General features: G+C 49.1%; 1 protein-coding gene across 15 annotated transcripts in view; it reads left to right on the top strand.

The window, feature by feature from the left end:
* The window catches only part of PIKFYVE (phosphoinositide kinase, FYVE-type zinc finger containing), a 188,419-nt gene that overhangs the window by 82,358 nt on the left and 83,925 nt on the right, over positions 1-22,136 (top strand). The gene's annotated exons all lie outside the window — the stretch shown is intronic.

The following is a 22,136-nucleotide window of genomic DNA, read 5'->3' as shown; positions in this document are numbered from 1 at the left end:
ACATCAGAGGCTCATATAACTGCCATTAAGTGTCAGCAATGCCCCTCTGCCACATATATTGGCCAAACTGGACAGTCTTTATGAGAGAGGATTAATGGACACAAATCAGATATTCCAAATGGTAACACAGAAAAACCTGTTGGGGAACATTTTTAACAAACCTGGGCACTCATTAATGGATTTAAAGGTGGGTATTCTCTTACAAAGTAATTTCAGGAATCAACTAGCGAGAGAGTCTGTGAACTGGCCTTTGTATGTAGATTTGATATCTCTCATGGGTTGAACAAAGACATGAACTGGATGAGCTGTTGTATTCAACACCCTAATGACATCAAAAGCTAAGTACCAGGCACTTACAACCTGCTCTAAAAGAAATTAGAGTAATTTTTGGGCTGTTTAAGCAAGATTATGTGATGAAGAATAAATTTTAATGCATCTCCTTTGTATCTGGAACTTGTGTAACCAAACCTGTAATCTTCCATTAATTTCTGGCTTAAGTAAATTTATATCCATGCATTTTTATACCAATATAAAAGTTGAGCATAATTTCACTGCAATGATGGAATTGTCAGGAGGTTGGTAAGTCAGGGTCTCTGTGTTCATCATTGTTTAACTGGTGGTGGATATCCTATACCATTTGAAGCTAGCAATTGTGTGACTCATCTACATATTTGTAATTCCTCTTCTGTAATGGGGGCACCTCTTAAGAAGAGCGTAGCTGGGACTATGGGGTACAGTGGAAAGTGAAATACTTAGATGTTTTAGATATGCTCGACCCTTCCTAGTAGTCCACCTGAAATTGTGAGAGTCTCAAAAGGGACTGGAGAATGGATTGTTGGTTCTATTGTTTCAGGTTTCTAAAACTGGATTTGTCAAGTCAAGAGGAACTGTACTGTATTTTCAGAGGAATTCAGTAGGCTATCTCTAACATCAGTGATTGCAAAAGGAAAGTGCTAAAATAGCAGAGGTCAAATGTGTTTTCTTCCACCTTATGCTTATAACTCGCTTGGAAGTAAATCTTGCTTTGTGGCTGTTTTGCCAAAATAATCTTCCTAAGGCATTAAGGAACTAATTTGGATTAATTTTCTGGAGCTAGTAGATGCTGGTTACAATCTATTGTGATGTTGCCCTGCGAAAATGTTGAGAATTAGTCTTTAGCTTAGTCAGGCTTTTGTGTTATCTTATATCAGGGTTACTCAACATGCGGCCCGCAGGTGGGATCCTTTGAACATGGCTTCCACTGGGAACACACTTCACAACGGCAAGTCAATATAATGGTCTTCTGTTGCTATGCATTTTAGTAGTTAAATTCCTGGACTGTTGTTGCTTATTAGAAGTGCTGTCATATGGGTGGAAATGAGGTAAATATTGCATTTTATTAATTTCAGCAGAACTGAGTTAAATGGGGCCTGTGTGTTTTGTAGTCTTGCCTTAATCTTTGTATTCATGCTGTAAGTTTGAAAGAAGCTATTTGCATATATATTTGCATGTATATGCAACCACACTTAAGTTGCGGCCCTCTGCATGTGCTGGGAGTATCATTGGAAGCCCCAGGGGCCACAAAGTTGAGTAGCTCTATCTTACATGATAGTGACTTGTTACTTGCTGTGCAGCTGCAGAATGGGTAGTGATACAGCCTCCTACACAAAGGAGTAATTTGGTTTCTTCACACAATCTGTAAGTCACAGTCATGGGAGAAAGCACAAGGCAAAATAGGGACAAAGCATCAATTCTAGGAAGTAGGTAATTAACTCTGCAATATAAAGTTACTTATGATTGGTGGAAATTGCAGGATACATATAGTGGATGACTGAAAACCAATAGAATATGATGAGGTGGGCAATAATTTTTGATGCTTTCCAAGATTTTGGTAAGTGGTCAAATGCTGCACTTTTGTTTGGAGGAGGAGCATTGGGTCTGGGACATAGTTTGGGTGCAGATGGGAGCTCGGAGTAAGGGACCAGAGTGCAGGAGAAGATGTGGGGTCTGAGAGGGAGTTTGGATGAAGGAGAGGGTTGTGATCTGGGACAGGGGATTGTGCAAGAGTGAATTATGGCCGGGAGAGGTGCAGGGTCTGGGAGGGAGTTGTGACCAGAAGGGGGAAGGGTGCGTGCAGAGGTTTTGGGTGGTGACTTGGGCTGGAATGGGTGGTGATCTGAGGCAAGAAGTTGGGGTGAAGGAGAGGTTGGGGTGCCAGAGGAACGCTCTGGCTGGGAGGTCCTCATAGTGGAGGTAGGGGTCACTTTCAAGTATATCATTCAGCTTCCTATAGTACTTGTAGGTCATGGGTGCAGCACCAGTGCAGGGTTTAGTTCCCATGCCTTGTAGTAGGCATTTTACAGATCCTTCGCTTTGACCCTGCACTGCAATGTGTCCTGGTCATGTCCCCTTTCAGGCATGCATCTAGAGATGTTCCTGAAGATGTTGTAATTCCTATGGCTGGAGCAAATCTGGGACTGAATTGCCTCCTCTCCCAAAATGCTGATGAGATCCAGTGTCTCAGCATGGCTCCAAGCAGGCCATCTCCTAATGCAAGCACTGAAAATACACCACGCTTCACCGAGCAAACAGAAGGGGACTTTCAAATATCAAAAAGAACACAAGAATGGGTCTTGGTCACTTGAGCAGGGCAGTAGAGTTCAAACAGGTGATCTGAGAGGCCAGAACAGACTTTATGGAAAGGGTGCCAGATGCCAGTCAGGACTACACCACGGTATCTGCGCCTTCCCCACAATAGAATCACAGAATTCTAGGACTGGAAGGGACCTCAAGAGGTCATCAAGTCCAGTCCCCTGCACTCATGGCAGGACCCAGTACTGTGTAGACTATCCCTGATGGACTTTTATCTAACCTACTCTTAGGTTAGATGGAGATGCCACAACCTCCCTAGGCAAGTTATTCCAGTGTTTAACCACCCTGACAGTTAGGAACTTTTTCCTAATGTTCAATCTAAGGGTATGTCTACACTAGCCCCCAGTTCAAACTAGGGAGGCTAATGTAGGCATTCAAAGTTGCAAATCAAGCCCGGGATTTAAATATCCTGCGCTTGATTTGCATCTTCCCGGCCAGTTGCCATTTTTTAAATTTACAAGTCCGGACTAAGTCCCTAAATCGAACTACCTGTTAAACCTCCTTGCAGGAGGGATAACAGGTAGTTCGATTTAGGGCTTTAAATCGAAATACCGGGTCCCTGCCGCGCGTAGACGCAGGCAGTTAGTCTGGACTTGTAAATTTAAAAAATGGCAACTGGACGGGAAGATGCAAATCAAGCGCAGGATATTTAAATCCCGGGCTTGATTTGCAACTTTGAATGCCTACATTAGCCTCCCTAGTTTGAGCTAGGGGGCTAGTGTAGACATATCCTAAATCTCCCTTGCTGCAGTTTAAGCCCATTGCTGCTGCTTCTATCCTCAGAGGCCAGGAAGAACAAGTTTTCTCCCTCCTCCTTGTGACACCCTTTTAGATGCCTGAAAACCGCTATCATGTTCCCACTCAATCTTTTCTTTTCCAAACTAAACAAGCCCAATTCTTCTTCGAGTGGTCCCCGTGGGTGCTCCACTCTAGGTGTCCGGCTCGTCCCGGCGCCGCTGATCGGAGGCTTTTCATAGCCATAACCGGCTGGACCGCGCATGCACAGCAGGCTTCGTGCGGTTTCTTCAGTCTCGCGGTCCGGCCCCTCCGCCAGTTCCTTTCAAATGTCCTAGGTTGCTGACAGAGATTGGACTCTCTCCTCAGAGACAGCTCCTTTAGATAGAAAAGTTAAAAATTGTCAAGAGTTTTCCTCAGTTTATAGTTACAGTTAGTTAGTTATTTGTTTAAAAAATAAATTCTTAAAGTTGGCCGTAGCTAGTTAAGCTTACTGTTTTTTCTAGTTTTCATTATCTTTAAAGACAGAAAATTCAAAATGCCCGGTTCACCGGGGTTTAAGAAATGTTCGCTATGCAAAGACCCCGTGCCAGCGTCCGATGGCCACGACACATGCACACGCTGCTTGGGGGAGTCCCATGTGCCGAGCAAATGTGCCCATTGTTCCAAACTAACGGCCAGGGCACATAGGGACAGAGACATGAGGCTGAAGCTTATTCTATTTGATAAGGCTCTACAGCCTTCTGAAACGCCTCAAGGAGATTCCTCTAAGACTCGCAAGAGGACGTCTCCACCGCAGAGTGGGTCGACTCAAAAGAGAGCAAAAAGAGTCTCCCCGGCGCGATCTCTTGCCGCGGTCCCTCAATCTAAAATCAGTGAGGGTGACCAGGTACCTCTGGAATGGGTTATAAACCTACGAAACAAAAACCGGACAGGAGTAAGTCGGTGGGACAGTCATCTTCAGTGCCGGCACCGTCCACTGCCGCCAGCCCTACCAGGCAACAATCGGCACCGATAACTCAAGGGCGGCAACCTATCGGTCTGTCCGACCCTAAAACGTCGGCACAGACGGTGCGGAAGCACGTTACGGCACCGCAGCCGGCACCGACTTAACCAGCGGCACCGGCAGAGCAGGCGACACCGACTCGCCGAATACCCACGGCACCTGATGCGGTGCCGAGCGACAGTCACACCTCGGTGCCGGGGACGGCACCGCAAGTTGTTAAAAAGGGGTTTGCAGCACCGGCGGACCGCAGCAGCTCAGTTCCGCCTAAGGCACTGGAGGGTCAGTTTGCCTCCCCATCTGTATCGGTGCAGCACTCTCCAATACTGCTCTTGGATGATGATGACGATCACGTCTCCAGGCATTCTCCTGTCGAGGAGCCCTGTGCGGTACCTACAAAAGCCCAAAAGAAGTCGGTTCCTCGAAGATCGTCCCCTTCGCCATCATCAATATTCTCGTCGGCACAGTCTCCCTCCCCCCCCGCGATACCATTCTCCGAGGGAGCCTCGTTATTATCGCGCCTCACGTTCTTCGCACCGTTACTCGAGGCCACACTACACGCATGTCTATAGGCATCCCATACCACATTTCGGGATGCACACTCCTAAATCTCGCTCACCATCGCGCTCACCTTCGAGGTCCTATGGCAGCAGATACAGCGCTGTCTATTCGTCCAGGAGACCATCTCGTGACTGCTCTTATCGCCATCGAGAGAGGGACTATTCTCCTTATGCCTACACAAGGTCTCGATCTCCTCCTCATTCTTGCCGTTGCCATACCTCGCGGCATAGACACCAGTCCCCAGCAGGTTCTCTGCAACAACCGGTTCAATCCCCAAAGATTCCGGTAGCTGCCCCCTCACCACCTCCTCAGATGTCTGATCCTGAGGAAGGTCAAATTTCGGATGAGGATGTTCCTTCGCATGCAATATCTCCAGCTGACGCTGCCTCATCCGCTCCGGGTGAAGCGGTATTTCAAGGGGATAATTCACCCCCGGACGACGGTCAGGAATTCCAAGATCTTTTTAAACGAGTGGCGTACACTCAGAACGTTCATATGGCGGACGTTCAGACGAAGCAATACAAGTTACTTAAGAACTTGCACCCCAAACAACAGTCTAGAGCAGCACTCCCAATTGATGAGGCGATTCTTGAACCAGCCTCAGAAATCTGGCACACCCCGGCCTCTGTCCCGCCTACGTCAAAGCGGGCGGAGAAGAGGTATTTCGTACCTTCCAAAGACTTGGAATTTCTTTTTACACACCCCCAACCGAATTCCCTTGTAGTGGACGCAGCCCTTAATCGTGCCAAGAATCCGCAGGCAAGGAATGCGGCAGTGGAAAGAGGCCAAAAAATTAGACATCTTCGGTAGGAAGGTCTATTCGTCGTCTACCCTCCTTCTTCGCATTGCCAATTATTCGGCACTACTGTCCAATCACGGGTTTGACAACATTGCCAAGTTGGCAGGGCTGGCCCAGAATGCCTCCGAAGAGGATAAATCCATTCTTCGTGCAGTGGTACAGGAGGGGTATGCTTGCTCCCGGGCCAGTCTACAGATAGCCATGGATGTTGCGGACACGGCCGCGAGATCAATAGCCGCCGCGATATCCATGCGTAGGGCTTCGTGGCTGGCTGCTGCTGGGGCTCCGAGAGACTTGCAGGCGAAAGTCGAAGACCTCCCATTTGACAAATTGAAATTGTTTGCTGATAAAACGGATGAGGTGCTTCACACCGGAAAGGACTCCCGTACGACCCTTCGTACACTGGGCGTGTATGTTCCACCGTTCCGCCGCTGGAGGTTCTTCCCATATCAGAGGCGATATGACTTCCAACTCCAAAAACAACCTCGCCCGTTTGATCACACCCGATCCAAGCAGAGGCCACAACGTAGGCGCCCGCAACCTTCTAGGGCGACCAACGTACCACACGCTAAACAACAGGTTTGACTCGTCTGTCGAGGGCGCGGTCGTACCAATCGCAGTCAACATCACTACCAATACCACTCCCATCTTCCATCATCGTCTTCGGCCTTATTATCATCGCTGGGCCGCAATGACCACCGACAAATGGGTATTGGACATAGTAAAATCAGGTTTCACCATCCCCTTTACTTCAATGCCCCCTACCCACCCACCAACCCCGTCCCTTTTCAGGGACCCCCTCACGATACTCTTTTTGCGACAGGAGGTTCTACGCCTGCTGGCCATAGGAGCCATAGAAATAGTCCCGAAAGAGTTCTGGGGGAAAGGGTTTTATTCCCGTTACTTTCTGATGGAAAAGAAGACAGGGGGATGGAGACCGATTCTCGATTTGCGTCATCTCAATCGTTATCTGCAAAAAAGGCGTTTCAAGATGGTGACGTTAGCGACAATAATTCCATCTCTGAATCTCAGCGATTGGTTTGCGGCCCTCGACTTGCAGGATGCTTATTTTCACATTACAATCCACCCAGTGCACAGACGTTTTCTGCGCTTCGTAATAAACAACGACCATTTCCAATACAGGGTTCTCCCCTTTGGTCTGGCGGCAGCTCCCAGAGTTTTCTCAAAGACTCTGGTGGTAGTCGCGGCATATCTACGACGACAGCACGTCCTCATATTCCCCTATTTGGACGATTGCCTCATAAAGGCTCCAACACACCAAGAGTCCATGCACATGATATCGTTGGCCAGAAACACGTTCGATTCTCTCGGCCTGATAATAAACGAACAGAAGTCGACCATTGTCCCGACACAGAATATAAAGTTCATCGGCGCAGTCCTAGACTCCATCACGGAAAGGGCATACTTACCTCTAGACAGGTTCCAAGCAATACAGGAACTGGTAAAGGTCCTCGATATTGCTCCGACTGTGTCCGTACATATGTGTCTGCGTCTCCTGGGCCACATGGCATCCACCACCTTCGTGGTCCCTCATGCAAGACTTCACTTCAGAGATCTTCAGCACTGGTTACGAAAGGTATACTTACCACAGAAACACAGCATCCACAAGACAGTCACTCTACCGCCTCACATTCACGACTCCCTGCGTTGGTGGAAATGCACAGAAAACCTCCTTTCCAGAGTCCCATTCCGTCGTCCTCAACCTTCTGTGCTTATAACGACAGACGCATCTCTCATAGGCTGGGGGGCGCATATGGGCAACGACCGCATTCAGGGCAAATGGTCCTCCATAGAGAAGACATATCACATCAATCTCCTGGAGTTACGTGCCATTTTCCTAGCATGCAAGCATTTTCTTCCATGCATATGGCACACCGCTGTCAGGATATTCACAGACAATGTGGCAGCAATGTACTATATAAACTGGCAGGGAGGTGCCAGATCTTGTTCCCTCTGTGCAGAGACAGTACGATTGTGGAACTGGTGCATAAGGAACGGCGTAACCATCATGGCGTCGTACTTACCTGGCATCAGCAATGTCATTGCGGACTCGTTAAGCAGACGATTCCCGGTAGATCACGAGTGGGAGATAAGGGCAGACGTTCTTCAGCGCATCTTTCGCAGATGGGATATGCCAAAAGTAGACCTTTTTGCCACAAAGCAGAATGACAAGTGTCCCCAATTCTGTTCCAGAGCGGGGATCAGAAAAGGATCTCTGGGCGACGCTCTTCTCACTGCTTGGACCGGATCGCTCCTCTATGCATTTCCCCCGACAGTTCTAATACTGAGAACTCTCGAGAAAATAATACTCGAATGAGCAACAGTCATCTTGATAGCTCTGGCATGGCCAAGACAGCCGTGGTATCTACTATTGCACAGGATGTCGATATGCCCACCGTGGACACTCCCTCTTCACCCGGACCTGTTATCTCAGCAGGAGGGAGCTCTCCTACATCCCAGACTCGAGTCACTTCACCTCACAGCGTGGTTGATAACTGGCTCAAGCAGGACGAGCACCTTTGTTCACAGCGAGTTAAGACGATTCTTATGAGCAGTAGAAAAACTTCTACTCGGAAATCTTACCTGGCAAAATGGCGTAGGTTTCTTCAGTGGTGCCGAGCTCGAAACGTACAACCTGTTCTTTCTCCTCTCCAACACATTCTGGACTATGTCCTTCACCTTCACAACTCCGGTCTCGCTATGGCTACCCTGAGAGTTCATTTAGCAGCAATCAGTGCCTTTCATGAACCTCTGCAACGTTCCCCGATTTTTTTCCCATCAAATTACAAAAAGATTTCTAAAAGGTCTAACGAACTTGCACCCACCTCACAGACCCCCTCCACCAGCCTGGAGCCTCGATTTGGTCCTACGCACAATTATGCATCCCCCCCTTTGAACCGTTGGCATCAATACCGCTCCGAATGTTAACGATGAAAGTTGTATTCCTACTGGCTATCACTTCCGCACGTAGAGTAAGCGAGTCAGGGGCGTTGATGGCGAGTCCACCCTACACATCCTTTTCAAGGAGCACAGTGACATTGCGCCTACATCCAACATTCATCCCCAAGATCAATACTTCTTTTCATATTAATGAACCTATAGTTTTGACTGCCTTCTATCCTGTTAGTGGTTCGGCTATCGTGGAGAAGTGGGGTATGAACCGCCGATAGTAGCCTGCGAGTCCCAGGAACTGGTGCACCTGCTTTTTTGTCCACGGGCTCTGGTAGTCCCGTACCGCCTCGACCGTATCTACTTGCGGCTTCCGTCCCCCCGTCCCACGACATACCCCAGGTAGGTGACCTCCGTCCTTCCAAAGGCACACTTACTGGGGTTCGTGGTCAGCCGGGCCTCTTTCAGCGCCCCTAAGACAGCTCTTACGTGCCGCAGATGCTCCTTCCAGGAGGTACTATAAATGACCACGTCGTCGATGTATGCCGCCGCGTACCTTTGGTGGTCTCGGAGGAGGCGGTCCATCAGTCGCTGAAGGGCACAGTCAGGAACTGGTACAGGCCAAAGAGGGTGGCGAAGGCCATCTTCTCCTGGGATGCCGGTGTGAGCGTGATTTGCCAATACCCTTTTGTGAGGTTGATCGTAGACAGGTACTGGGCTTGCCCTAGCCTTTCCAGGAGTTCCTCCGCTCGTGGCATAGGGTATGCATCAAATTTGGACACCGCGTTGATCTTTCGAAAGTCTATGCAAAAGCGGAGGGTACCATCATGTTTGGGGACCAACACTATGGGGCTCCGCCAGCCGCTCCGTGACTCTTGTATCACCCCCATCTGGAGCATCTTCTGTACCTCCTCTCGAACCGGCTCCCACATCTTTCTTGGTAGAGGTCGGATGGGCTCCCGCACCCTGTTCCCCGGCGTGGTCTGGATGTGGTGGTAAGCCCCTGGGGTCCGACCGGGTTGTGTTGACATTACGTCCGTGAATTCCTGGAGGAGCGCCTGGATCTCCCCCCTCTGGGCGTCCAACAGGGTCTCGCCGAGGGTGGCCCCGGTCTCTGCCTGGTCCAGATCCCTTCCCCACGGTCCCAGCTCGGGCTCCGCTGGTTGGGTGGTCGCTAGCATACTCTTGCGCTCAGTCTACTTCTTCAGCAGTTTCACATGGTACAGCTGGGTACTCTTTCATTTGTCGGTCAGTCGGACTTCATAATCCACGGAGCCCATTTGCCGGATGACCTCGTAGGGGCCCTGCCATCGGGCCATCAGTTTGGACTCAGCCATCGGTAACAGGAGTAACACCCGTTCCCCGGGGGCAAAGGTACGGCTTCTTGCTCCCTGGTTGTAGTATTTGGCCTGCCTTTCCTGCGCCTGCCTCAGGTTCTCCCTGGCTAGTTCTCTGGTCACTTTGAGTCTTTTCTGCAAGTTGAGTATGTATGGGACCGTCCCTCTCACCCGTGAGCCCTGCTCCTCCCAGTCCTCCTTCACCAGGTCGAGGATGTCCCGCGGTTGCCGTCCGTATAATAGTTCAAAAGGCGAAAACCTTTTGAGAGGCTTGCGGGACCTCTCGTACAGCGAACAAGAGGACTGGCAGGAACAGGTCCCAGTCCCTGGGATCCAGCCCTATGAATTTTCGGAGCATCAATTTCAGAGTACGATTAAAGCGCTCCACCAGCCCGTCCGTTCGGGGGTGGTCTGTAACTTTTTCACCCCCAGCAGCTTGCACAGCTCTGTCATGACCCGGCCTGATATGTTTGTCTCTTGGTCTGTTAAAATCTCCCGGGGGATCCCTACCCTCGCGAACACCTTCACCATTTCGGCCGCCAGGACGGGCGCCTTAGTGTTACGCAGGGGGACGGCCTCTGGGTAGCGGGTGGCAGAGTCCACGATGACTAGGATGTATTGGTTGCCCTTTGCTGACCTTTCCAAAGGCTCTACCAGGTCCAACGCAACCCATTCAAAGGGGATATCTACCACCGGCAAGGGGATTAGGGGTGCTTTACGCACTCTTCCCCCCCCCCCCCCCCCCCGCCTTCTGGCAGTCCAGGCAGGACTCACAAAAGTCTTGGGCCTCTTTGTAGACCCCGGGCCAATAAAAGCGCTGTAAAATCCTTTGCAAGGTCTTTTCCACCCCCAGGTGGCCGGCCCACGGGCTGGCATGTGCCAGGTCTAGCACCCGCCACCGGCATCGCGCTGGCACCAACAGCTGATATGTCTCCCCCAGCTCCCCCAGCCGGGCTGCGACCAAATACAACCGATTGGCTCTTACCTCGAACCGTGGGCCCGTGGGAGTTGTCTGGCCGGCATCGGGGTCCCTCCTGGCCTGCTCCCACGCGTGGCTCAAAGAGGGGTCTTCTCGCTGTTCGTGTAAGAAGTCCGGTCCTTCGCCCCTGCCTTCCGGTTCGAGCTGAGTCTCAGCCACTTGAGCCTACGTGGGTTTCCAGGTGGCCACCCGGGCTTGACCTGTTTCGAAGGTTGTCGAGAGGTCTTGCCACCACCGTGCCATCAATTCTCTGAATCCTGGCCAATCCCGTCCCAGAATCACAGGGTACGCCAATTTTGGGGCCACCGCCACCCGGCACTGGGCTTGTCGTGGCCCCTCCCTGATGCGTGGGGTAGCGTCTCACTTCACGAATACACTGCACGGTTATCGGTGGGCCGCAGCCCCCCTTCTGCGCTGCCAGCTCCCTTCTGACCAGTGTCTGGTTACACCCACTGTCCACCAATGTCCAGGCTGGCCGCCCATCCACGCTTACCTGGACTGTCATCCGGGGTGGGTCGTAGCGCGGCGGTGGCCTTGGGGTGGTTCGTGCTTGGCCATAGGAACAGTCCATAAACGGGTAGTCTCTACGGAAGTGGCCCTCCTGTCCGCATTCGAAGCAGGCGCTCCGCTTCCCGGGTTCAGGCGACCGCACGGGTGCCTCCGCTGGCGGGCCGCCGTTGGCGTCCTCGGGGCTTGGCGGCAGCGCTTGTGCCGCCCCTTCTCCCCAGCGCCCCCAGGGGATGGGGGTGCAGACCAAGCCCCCTGTCCCCATGTCGGTCTCGCCCTACCTGTGGCCGCCGGAGCTCGGCCCGGCGTCTTGGCATTTTTTTGGGCTGCTTTCCTCCCCTTCTGACGCCATATAGTTCTCAAGAATCGAGATGGCTTCCCCCAGCGTTGTGGGTTGGTGGCACCACACCCAGACCTGGCTGTCAGGTGGCAGGATCTGTAGGAACTGATCTAAAACAATCATGTCCACCACCTGCACTGCGGTCTTGCATTCTGGGTCGAGCCAGTGGGTGGCGGCCTCCCTTAGCTGCTGCACCACGACCCTCGGCCATTCTCCTGGCTAGCTACTAGCTACGCTCAGCCCTAAACCTCTGCCTGTGGGCCTCCGGGTGATGCCGGCCTGGTCTAAAATAGCTTTCTTAACCTTCCTATAGTGTAACGCATCCCTTGCGGACAAACCCCTGTACACCCACTGTGCTGGCCCCGTTAGGTAGGGTACCAGCAGGGTTGCCCAATGTTCTTCGGGCCACCGAGCGGCTGTGGCGACCCTCTCGAGGGTAACTAAAAAGGCCTCCGGGTCGTCCCTGGTTGTCATTTTTACCAGTCTCGGGGTAGGGCCAGGGCTGAGCCTCCGGTTCCCTCCCCGGGAGCCCCCCGCTGTTCTCTATCATCTTATCTTCCAAGTGTTTGCAGATGATTTCCTTAATTACTTGTTCCATTATCTTTCCTGGCACAGAAGTTAAACTGACTGGTCTGTAGTTTCCTGGGTTGTTATTGGACAGTCTGTGCCCCGTGTGTTAGTTTCCCAACATATATCTGGACAGTTGAAGTCCCCCATTACCACCAAATCCTGCACTTTGGATGATTTTGTTGTTTGTTTCAAAAAGCCTCATCCACCTCTTCCACCTGGGTAGGTGGCCTGTAGTATACCGCTAGGAGGACATCACCCTTGTTTTTTACTAATATACAATGTACAGTGCACTTCCTGACCCACTATCCAGAGCACAACAAGCTCTACGCGTCTTTCAGAGGTAGATTACTTAGAGCCGTGTTTCTCAACCTTTTTTTATGAGGTACCCCTTAAAAAAAATTATAAATACCTACAGTTTTCAGACGCAATTTTTTTTTCTATCATTGCAACACATTTGTTTAAACAACTTAATCATAGCTGGGTGGGCGATCAAATTTTGGGTGTAAAAAATACAAAAATAATAAAGTGTTGTAAAACTTAAAACAAAAATTCAGTTTTCTCCAAATGTCAGTTGTGTTGATATACCCTTCCCAGACTTCTCTCGAGTATCCCTAAGGAGGGGTGGCCAACCCATTTATCGAAGAGAGCCAAAACAGCAGCAGAAAAAATGTGAAGAGCCGCACCAGAATTTTTGAACGCCAAAAAAAAAAAGCAAGTCCTCCAGAACAGACTTGTCGAGCAAAAACAAAACAAAATTTTTTAAAAGGAGGCTGTCCCTTTAAGATGGGGCCATCTTGGGCACCATATTTAAAACCTCACCGCTCTGACCCAGAAAGCACAGGGAATCTGGGCGGGGGGGGAGGGTGGGAGCTGTTTTGGGGGGGAGGTGCAGGAGCGGCTTTGCGAACTACTCTTCTGGGGGGCAAGAGCTGTATGTGGCTCGCAAGCCACGGGTTGGCCATGGCTGCCCTAAGGATACTCATACCACTTGTCAGCCAACGGTCAGGGCAGTGTGTGCGTGTGTGTTACACCCAAGTCTTCAACTGCTGAGACACAAAGTCTCGTTGCAGTGGGCAGCCTAGGAGGCTGGAGGGCGCCCCGAAAAATAGTTTAACGTCTGTGACTTTACTGCTAGGACCGGGGTCCCGTCGCAGAGGGCAGCCAACAGGCTCTCAGATGCCCTGAGTTTATAGGAAGAGCTTATTACACCTTAGATTTCAGCTGCTAGAATTCGTAATTCCTTCGCAGCGGGCAGCCTTGGGGAAAGACTGAAAGGTGCCCCAGTGGATTGTGCTACCTGGGTGTGACACAAATCCAAACACCCAAGTTCTCCCTATATCTGTCCCTAATGACCGGCTGAAGTTCTTTTAAATTGTGCTTGGTTCTATTACAGCAACTGAAGGAGTCAGGTTAAAGCTTAAACAGTTACAGGTTTATTGAGGAAGCTTATAAATCATATGGTTACAATGGCTATTGTTCTATTTCTTAACTACTAGCAAAATATAGATCTTAAAAATGGTTACAAAGAAGATAAAGATGGAAAAATAGAAATAATGGTACCAAGTAACAGCTTACTCTTTCTATGTGTACACTTAAGACAGAGGACCACATCCAGGTACAATTTTTACCCGCTTCTGTGCCTCTCGACTCCAGCATGTCAGGCCAGGGCCGGTCCCTCAGTTCCTAGGAAAGACGAAAATACGAGGTGGGCGTCCCCATAGAACCTCGGGAGGTCAAACACCTAACCCGCCCAGCAGGTAGAGGGTAGAATGACACTCAAAGTGAGTGTGTGCTGGACCTATCTTATATACTCATGGGGTCACGTATTTCTCTTTCTTGTCTGTCATGCCAAATGGGGCTGGTCTGTCTTTTGTGAGACCAGTTCTTACAAGGGAGTTGTGAACTTAATTTACACTTGTAAGAGAGATAACTAAATTGGAATTACTGGGGATTCTTTTCTCAGTGGGAAATTCCTCTCCCAGGGACTGTGTGTGTGTTCGAATCAACATAGGTGCCAGCCGGTGGCAGTTCTCGCAGCCTCAAGGCCAGCTTATTGCCTTAATCGCTCTCTCTCTCTCCACATATCTGTGTTTCAGCTTCTCAGGATCAGATGAGCCAGCATAGACTATGCTGATTTTACTGCTCCTTCTCTGCCCTGTATGCTTCAGAGAGGCAAATAAGATGGATGTGATGGAGGCGGGCTGTCTGGCCACACCACTGCTTGAGAAACACTGACCTAGAGCACACTAACTGTGGAATTAGTGCATACTACGTGCCATGTAGACAAAGTTACAGTACGGGGACTGATTTACTGCATAGTAACTTAATTGACAAACTACCTTGACGAGAAGCCTAGAGCTTGCTACGCTCTGGATACTGTGCTTGGGAGTCAGTGTGGACCCTTAAATTGTTGCATTCTGACTGGTCTCTGGAAATGTTCATGCTGTTGAACGCAGAGGCGTGTGTGACATTGCTGTGCTGTATGGGATGGAGGTGGTGGCAAGTGACATAGCAGTTTCCCTCTGCCTCAGTGTTGTTTCCCACCCCCGTCTGTACTTACAAGACAGCATTCTGACCTCCCCCAAAACACAGTTTTCCGTTGCAATATACACACACCTTTCCCCAACTTCTCTTGATAAAGACTGTCAGTGTAGCAGGTTGACCTTGGAGAAATGGGATTGGGGAACCTGCATCATTTGATGCTGACTGCCACATGCAACATTGCAAAACCCTACCCAAAATACTCTGTGTTCAGTTGCACAGTGGAATAGCTACCATAATGCACTTTTCTCTGTGGCATTCCTAACGTGTACATGCTGTTGCATGTGGAAAAACATTTCATTGCTACACATTGGGTTCATCTGTAATAATAAACTTGTGCCTGTGCCATTTACAGGTGTGGTCATCCCAAACACGTGTCAATCAAATCTTGATACATTTTGATTTATAACATATATATTTGAGATATTCTTGAAAAGTATGATTGTCATGTCTCATACAATGCATGGAGATACCAGATGTCAGAGAGGGGAAAAACTACTTCAAGGGAAAGGGCCCTGGTTCTGCCCTCTACTTGCCATCCAGGCCAGAGGTAATCAATTATTTTTGTTAAGTTCCAGATTTCTTGGTCACAATATAGTCAAGATTCCAGGGGAAATAATAGAAAAACAGTGATAATAAGTAAATCAAGTTTTGAATTAGGGATGTAGTAGTGTAGTCAATAAACCGATAAGCAAAAGCTTATAGGTTAATGCTATTGACTACATGCATTTCCCCCCCCCCCCCCAGTAAATTGTTTGGTAGGCTGGAAAGCAGCCCAGCTCCCTCCTGATTCATGGTCGGTCTATGACCTACCCCTTCTGCGGCTCTGCACTTAGTGTATTAGGAGCCAGTTGGCCCGGCAGCCTGGCTCAATTCTGACTCATGCCAGGTCTGGGAGCTCAGATCCTGCCATAAATTGGGGCTGCTGCCACCCTGCACTGCTGCCACTTTATCAGAGGCAGCAGCACAGGGTAACAGGCAGCCGGTCCGCAAGGGGAGCTGGTTTTTAAACTGGCTCCCCTTGTGGACCAGCTCCCTCCTGGCACCCCATGCTGCTACCTCTGATACAGAGGCAGCAGCATGAAGTGGCAGGGGACTCCTGGGAGGGAGGTCAGAGCGCACTGGCTGCCACCCCCCTTCCCTGGGGACTATAGAATAGTTGACTAACCGATAAGAATTCATGGGGTTACTCGACTATTCAGTTAACTGATATTTAACATCCCTATTTGAATGGACAGCAAAATCATCTGAAGACCTGGGTTAGGCCTGTAGTCTGCTTATTGAACATGCTGGGCCAATGCAAAGAGGTTAAATAGCTTGGGGTATGTCTACATGACAGCGTTATTTCAAAATAGTTAATTCGAAATAATGCATCTACACACAAAATGCATTCCGGAATAGCATTTTGCTATTTTGAAATAGCGCGTCCACACTGAGTGGACGCTGAATGGCATTTAAGGCCGGTTGAAACCAGGTCCGGCAGGGCATCAGGTCAGGAGTTACTTTGTGTGGCTGCTGCCTAAGGCTGTCTGAGGTCTGTGCTTAAAGGGACCCCCCCCGGACAGCCGGTTCTCAGCTTTCCCTAGTTGCTTGCCTACCTAGATGAGGAACAGCAAAGCATTTTGTCTCTGCATGCTCTGATTGCCCTCACTCGGGACACCACAGCACTCTGCAACATGGAGCCGGAGCTCCTCCTGGGCACTCTGGTGCTTCTCGTGGACGCGTTGCTGCGAGCCTGGCTGCACTTTCTGCAGGCTGCCATCTGGGAGGTCCATTGGGGGGCTGTCAGTATCCAGGAGGCCCTGCGGGAGAGCTTCCACCCTGAGGAGCACTAAGAGCCTCCCTGATCTGTCCCACTGGGGGCTTGTGCCTTATTCCTCCCTCATGTCCTTCCACTTACCCCTCCCAAACCCCCCCCTTCCTGATGTCAAATAAAATACATGTATTTTCATGAACACCAACTCTTTATTTAACAAACCTGGGCGGGGAGATTGAAACTCTGGTGAGACTGGGGAAAGGAGGCAGGAGAGGGGAGAAGAGAAGGTGGGAGAGGGGCGGGGGAAACCTGGGAGCAGGGAGCTGGAAGGGGGAAGCAAGAGGAAGAAGAGGGAGGGGAAGCTCAAGGTTGGGGGTCTCGCCAACTTGATTTTCATGCGAACCTGCTCCTGGGTTTGCATGTGGCCTTGGTGGCCAGGCTGGCAGCTATCCTGCCATAGACGGCTGCGTTTCTCCGTCTAGTGTGGAGATCATGGACATTGGGGGCATCCCCCGCAAACCTGAAGAAGGTCCATGATCTCCACCCTGGACCAGGAAGGCGCCTGCTTTCTCCTGGAGGGCTGGCTGCCAGCTTGCTGGCTCATGATTTGGGGCCACTGGGTATGGGGCAGTGACTGTTGACTCTGGGCTGGCAGGCTTGGAGCTGGCACAGGCACTGTGGCCAGAGTCAACCCCTTTAAGGTCTCTGGAGATAGGGAAGGGAGAGGAGTGGCCACTAGGGCACCCTGGGAAGGCTGGAGGCCCCCTATTTCGATGTGTCTACACAGCACTTATTTCGAAATAGCTATTTTGGATTTGGCATTATTCCTCGTGGAACGAGGTTTGCCAAATTCAAAATCAGTGCTCCGCTATTTCGAATTAATTTGGTTTGGCTTTGTAGATGCTAGTAAAGTTATTTCAAAATAACGGCTGTTATTTCGAAATAACTTTGTGTAGACATACCCTTACTTCTCATCCCAGAGTAAGTGGTGATTGGGAGGAATTACGTCCAAGTCACAGATTGTTCTATGGTACGCTTCTGGTGCAGGTTAGTTGTATGTTATCCCTTTAAATGGGACAGACTGCAAAGCAGCAGATTAGCCTTTAGTGTAGCTAGCTGTCAGTTAGTTAAAGACACTGTCCTTTCAGCCTCGACTTGTACAAAATATTACAGTATTTATAACTACGTTGAAGGGTAGGCTTGCCAGTCATCTGTTTGCGACTGGAAAGCTAGGTTGAAATGGGACCCTGAAGGCTCCAGTTAGTACTGCTGACCAAGCCATTAAAAGTCCATTCAGTGATGCAGGGGTGGTCTGGGGCTAAGGTGGGCTCCCTACCAGCCCTATCTCCAGATGGCTCCTAGAAGCAGCTGTAAGGTCCCTGTGGTCCACAGGAAGAGGATTTACCAGAGAGGCTCTATGCGCTGATCTGCCCTACTCCACATGCTGGTTTTGCAGCTCCCATTGGTCAAAAAGTGTTAGCAGTGAGAGTTGTAGGGGCGGTGCTTGCAGGTGCATGGGCAGCACATGGAGCCTCTGACTGCACATGTGCCTAGGGAAGTGGTGGGCAACCTGCAGCCCATCAGGCTTCTGTGTGTGGCATGCAAGATGTTTTGTTCGCCATTGCCCACGTGCAGGGCTGCCAGATTCCATTGGTTTTTGTCCATGTAGGTTTTTTTCCTACCAGTATTACTAAAGAGACCTGGATGTAAAGCAAGGGTGCATGAAGTGAGGTGCATGCTGATTGCACACAACATTATCTGTGGAGCTGTGTGCACCCTCTGCATCTAATCAATTGGCAACCCCCCGCAAACTCTAGGTATGCAAGCACGTTGAGCAAAACTGCCCTATCCTGGGAGATCGTCTTGCTTATGACCCACTCATTAATCTAGGTTGCCCTTTGATGGCTTAAGAGCTGTGGAGACCTGGTAGCCTCTTGGTTGAAGTTTGTGATAAGTGCCACTAGGACCCTGAACTCTCTGCACCAGCCCAGAGTCTCCTTCTGCACCCAAACTCCCACCCAGAGCCTGCACCTCTGCCCCATTCCTGAGCCCTCTCCTGCATCTCAAACCCCTCATCTCCACCCCAGCACCTACCTACACTCCCTGCCCCAGCTACTCCACCCCACCCCACCCCACCCCAGCACCTACACTCCCTGCCATAACCAGGTGAAAGTGAGGGAGAGTGAGAATGAGCCTCAGGGCAGGGTGTTTGGTTCTGTGTGATTAAAAAGTTGGCAAACCTAGCTGAGAGGGGATGTTGCATTTAAGACTTTTTAATCCATTATGTATGAAGCTTCAGTGAGAACAATGACTGGGCAACATGTCCAAACTAGGGACTGGATTCCTCTCTGCTGATTTTATTTTTTTATTTTTATTTTTTTTGTAAAGTACCATGCTTGCATGTGCCCACTTTTCTTTTCTCCTCCTTCCTCTCTGTATTTCCTGCTGCCTTGTTTCACTTTCAGCTTTGGTGCTCTTGCTGGAAGGAGTCCTCTAGCCAGACATGAACTGGAAGCATGCACTAGCATTCCCAGGAGATGCGATTAACTCTTCATAAAGCAAAGTGGACTACATGTGCAGCACTGTTAAATACAGTACATGAAAAAAAATGAAGACTGTTTTTCTATCTTTAGTCTTTTCATTTTTGGACTCTAAACATTTTCAAAGCAAACATTTCAAAGCAAACATTTTCAGGACCTCTTTGGAAATTTTAGATATCGTATGCATCCAGATTGAAAACCTAGAGTAATCATAAGGGAGAGGAGTTCCGTTTGCAACACTAACGGATATGAAACCACCAGGCGGAAATGCAACTTATGTTGACCGTGTTCTGCTTTGTTATATTTGTGTTGTAATTTGTGAGGGCATAATGCTGACACATTTCTGCTGTCTCATTTAGTTCTGTATTTTTATGCCTTGTACTCATCACGGAGTCATCCCAGAGCAAATAACTTCTTGTCTTCAAGTGTTAGTATTTTGGGGGAGGGATTGGATAAAGGGTCATCTGCTGAGGGTGCTTATATGGGACTTTGGTTTATTGGACATTACTTTTTCCCTTTAAAAAGCTGGTTTTTTGGTTTTGTGAAAGCTGGATATAGTTACTAACTTGACATGTGATGGTTACAATGGATTGATAGCTTCTGGAAAACTCTTTGGCAAACAAGTTGGCATGTAATTACAAATATAGCATCTATCTTTTCTATAATATATGTGTATGTTCTATACCAGAGGTGAACAAACCTACTGACCTCAGAGCTGCACATGATAGTCATCAGAAGTTTGACAGCTGGTGTGAATTGATGAAAACCTTTATGCATATTGTGTGCTGTGCACACATTCTTGATGGCCCCCCCTTTTTTCCTTTTTGACCATAATCCACAAGGACCACCCTCCCCCCACCCCACTCCTGCCCCACTGCCAACCGTGACACGTGTGAAGAGGCACATGGGGTCACATGCTATGATGCTTTATGAAATTGACTTATTGTCACACATGCATAATTCAAAGATGCTTTGGACAATATGCCTCATGTAACCTATCAGTCTTAATGTCATAATTTGCTGGACCTGTTTATCTGATTTTGGTGCATGTATCGTTCTTGTGTGTGAAGTTAGAAATATGGAGTGTGGAATGCTTTATGGTTTTAAATGTGCTGGTTTATGGTTTTAAATGTCATTCCTTCAACGTCTGGGTGATCACCTGTAAACAGCTTCTTTTGTCCTTTACTTAGCAGTGGTTGGTCTTAGGAAGTCATGTGACAATCTCTCTCTCCCCCCCCCCCCCCCACCCCCCCGCCCCATCATAAGGTCTAACCAGATAATTTTCCATGAAAGGAGAGAATGTAAAACAGATAATTCCTACCTGAAAGGGAGCCTATTTAAAGATGCAAAGTCTTTCAATTCTTGGTCTTTGGCTGGCATTCTTTTAGGAGTGACACAAACCAGAGACCCCAGAGGAAAAGAGATCTTTCCTGGCTTAGAGGTTTGGCTGAAATAAGTACAGTTTTAGAGTGAGTTTGTAATAAGCTTGAATGTGTGTTAGAACTAGCTATGCATTTTCTATTGTATTAAATGTGTAATCTACTTTGCTCTGCCTGTTTTCACTTGCAACTGCTTAAATCCTACTGCTTTTAAATAATAAATTCACTTTTATTTACTATGAAGCCCACTGTAAATAATTGTTACCAGGGGGAGCAATCAGTGTTCATTCTCCCTTTCATTGTTAATTGGGGCTTACCTAAATAATGTATTTGGGATTCTGATCCCGTTTGGAGAGTGGTTTCCCTGGAAGCTGGGCCTAAAACTACATTTTCCTCTGAGCTGAGCATTTCAGTGTCTGTATTGCTTCTTGGGGAGGTGGTGATCTCAGTTCTGTGCCTTGGCTGGGGAAGACCAGGTGAGCTGGCCCAGCAGGACAGGGTGGCGAGAAGCCCTGGAGAACAAGGAGGTAAGTGTCAGTGGCTTGGTTAGCACTCTGGGAAGGACCCCCACAAAGGGTATTCTGTGACTGCATCCTTCACGTGTACATCCCCAGATTTTTGCCAGAGTTTGGTGGTCCATTCAGTCACAATGTGATGCTGGGACCCCTCCCTGCATGCCAGCAAACTGTGAACAATGGGGAGAAGCAGTGGCAAAGAGGTGGAAGCAGCAGGGAGAGCTGCTGCTTCTTCTGCTCTCTCTCCCCATGGAGCTAACTCCTAGGAGCTGTAGAGAGAGGCTGTCAAGGGCAAAGAGGTGTGTGACTCAAGCTGTAGGGATCTTGGGTGCTGACCCTTTAAACCATGCTCCTCCATTCTCAGCAGGCTACAGTCATCCCTGGCAAAAGTCCCTAGTCCCTACCACCTTTTCATAGGGCGGAAACCCCAAACACACACCCCAGTCTGGTAGGTGGAGAATGGGGAAATGCTTCCTGAGCTGCACTTTAACTGTAAAAAAGCCACATGTAGCTCATAAGTCACCGTTTAGCCATCCTTATATATACACATATACACAACTTCATAATCTTGCATGACTCTATATGTGAACTGATGAGTACCTTTATGCATCTTGTGTGCTGTGCACACATTCTTGGCTGCTTCCCTTCTCTCCATTTTGATCATAATCGGTTTTAAATATGGTATCAGTTTCTCCCTTTAGCTCTTAAGGAAGAGAGTATATTGCATGTCTGTTTACTTGATTGAGACGAGTCCCAGAACTGGACAACCATGAGAACTAGTTGTACACAAAGGGCTTGTAACTTGAGCCTGAGAACAAAGTTAAGCTTATGCTCAGCTGAGGGAACACCTTTGGTTTTAATATGCCTTCAGAAATTGCTTGCTTTAATAATCATACTGTTTGTTGGGTACCTCCACAGTGTCTCAGGTAAAGACATAATTAATTCCAGATGTAGACCTAAAGGGAAAACTAGCCACATGTGAGTTAAAAAGGCAGATATTTTTTCCAGCGCTTTTGTTTTGTGCACCCTCCAC

This window comes from Pelodiscus sinensis, chromosome 7 (genome assembly GCF_052426305.1).
Source record: "Pelodiscus sinensis isolate ZL-2025 chromosome 7, ASM5242630v1, whole genome shotgun sequence".
In the NCBI taxonomy this organism is placed as follows: Eukaryota; Metazoa; Chordata; order Testudines; family Trionychidae; genus Pelodiscus; species Pelodiscus sinensis.
This window is presented reverse-complemented; position numbering and strand designations above follow the sequence as displayed.